Source organism: Spermophilus citellus (assembly GCF_964194105.1).
Source record: "Spermophilus citellus genome assembly, chromosome: 5".
NCBI lineage: Eukaryota > Metazoa > Chordata > Mammalia > Rodentia > Sciuridae > Spermophilus > Spermophilus citellus.
Window position 1 is genome coordinate 62,550,349 of NC_138186.1, and position 2,733 is coordinate 62,553,081.

Below are 2,733 nucleotides of genomic sequence, written 5' to 3' on the forward strand. Positions count from 1 at the left end.
CTTGCTCACTGAAGACTCCTACTAAATTCATTGCACTAAACATCTTTAGGCCATACCCCATACTCCAGAACATTCTCCTAGGTTTTGCTTCCCAAAGCTTATCTACAGTGAGGCCTATTATCTCTGGCCTGTGCTCTCTACTTTCCAAATATGATGGATATTTGTCTCTAGAGAAGGATTTTTCAAACTTTTTGATGAGATCCCACAGAAAGAAATATATGTATAACATGAATATGGGCAAAACACATACTGATTCGTCTTTTTGTATCTGCTGGGAACTGGATCCAGGATCCCTGAAAATATCAAAATGTGTAGATGTTCGGGCCCCTCAAATAAAATGCATAAAATTTTCATGTAACATACCCACAGGTTCCCACATACTTTATTTAAATCATTGCTAGGTTACTCGTAATGCCTAATACAATGCAAGTGCTATGTAAATAGTTGTTATACTATATTATTTTAGGAATAATGACAAGAAAAAAAAGTCTCTATGTGTTCAGTTCAGAAGCATATTTTCCCTTCATGTTGGTTGAATCCATGGATTTGAAACCATGCATACAGAGGCTTACTGTATTTTATATGTGCGTGTGTGTATGTGTGTGTGTACACACACATATATACATAAAAATCTGAACTGTTTCTGAGATGTGCCTTGAATACCTTCTATTCATTTTTATTTACTTTATTTTTATGGGTAAATTGCCAAGCCTAACTAAATTGACTTTACAACACCTCAAGAAGCACAGCCAGAATGCAGAGGGAGGTTGGGTACTTTCCAGCCTCTTTCCCACATTTCCTCGCTTCCAGGGAAGATTCTTTAAATTTAAATTCCTAGGTATTATTTGATTTGTAGTGCTGGAGATGTCCAATAGGATCAGAGTGGTTTCAGTCAGTTTTTCAATGCTGTGACCTCAGGACTTGACAAGAACAACTTGAAGGAGGACTAGTGTGTTTGGGCTCATGGTTTCAGAAGTTAAGTCCATGGTCAGCCCACTCGAAAGCTCTTGGCCCAGGCTGAGGTAGAACATCATGGCAGAAGGGAGTGGGGAAGGAAAGTGGCTCAAGGTATAGAAACTGAGGGAGAAATTCTGCTCACCAAAGACAAAATATAAACCCCAAAGGGATGCCCCTTCTAGTCACACTAGTTACTGCCCAGTTAATCCATATCAGCTGATTAATCCACTAATGAGGTTAAGGCTTTCCTAAGCTAATCATTTCACTCCTGAACATTTTTGTGTTGTCTCACGCATGGTCTTTTGGAGGGACACCATAACAAGTTTTGGTGCATGTGGGTGTCATCTGTTTTCTTTTATGCCATGGCCTGCTTCCAGATGAAAGTCCTGGCAGTCATATGGATCTCACCCTCTCCCTCTCCCTCTATCTCTCTGAAAATATCTTTCTTCCATGTGTAATTCAGGCTTGAGGCTGAAAAACAGCTCAAAAAATCCTGGCCACAGCTCTGGACATGATGAGGAATTTCTTACCCAGTCTCCTTATTTCCTCTTCCTCTCACTCTGCAGGTGTATCCTGGGCTGCCTCCTTGGATTCACAAGCAATGTTAACTATAACTGACAGTCAGGGCTTGGACTAGTCTTTAAGCTGATCATGAATAGAGAAACTATAAAGAAAGAAGAAGGGTAGAGAAAGAAAAGGAAGAGAAGAAAGAGAAGGAGAGGGAGGGAAAGGAGAAAACGAGCTCATTAAGAAATACAGATCTCCCTATCTAGTACTAAACCTCCTAAATCTTAAACAGGTTAGGCCCAACCATGTATATTATTAAAACTATACAAGCAATGCTCACATCCAGGCAGGTGTGAGAGCTGCTATTTTATACTGTTTCCAGGATAAGACAAATATTTATGACCCTAGGCTAGTCCTGTGATAGAATTTCTGCATCGGGATTTGGTACCAAAGCTTGAACCAATTAAATTTTTTTTCTTTGGTTCTTTAGTGCATACAATTCCTTTTGGATAGAGTTTGAATATTTAGCAGATAAAAACAAGACACAAAGACATTCAAATTTCAAATAGATAATGAATAATTTTTAATATAAGTATGGAATATTATTAGTTATTACAAATTGTTACTTATCTAAAATTTAAGTGGGAATTCTATAAATGAAAACCAAAAGTTGGAAAAAGATATCTTAAGGCACAAGATCAAAGAAGATCATAGCAGACTCTGTAGCTAAACTGCCTAGGGTTCAGGTTCTGGTTTTGACATTTATCATCTAGGTGCCCTTTGACTTTTTCTTAGGTTCTTTATACCTCAGTTTATTTATCTGTAAGATGGGGACAAAGTATCTAATTCATAGGTCCTTTGAAGAATCAACACTAGTTACTGCATATAAAATATCCAAAGCAGTGCCTAGGAGGTATTAATCCTCAAGTGTTGTTGGACATTGTTAATCAGTTTTCCATCACTGGGGGAAAAAAATACCTGGGAAAAACAACTTAAGAGGAAAGAGTGATTTGGGCTCATGATTTCAGTCCATAGTTGACCACCACCTGAGGCAAGGCAAAACATCTGGCAGAAGGATGTGGTGGAGGAAAGCCGCTCACTTTGTGACAGCCAGATGTCTTGTGTGTGTGGGGAGGGAGGGGAGATAGAGACAGTAATGACCTATTTCCTCCAACTAGGCTCCCCGCCCTCTAGAGTTTCCTATCAAGTTATTACTCCATTAATGGGTTAATCCACTGATGAAGTCAGAGTCTTCATGATCTAATCTTT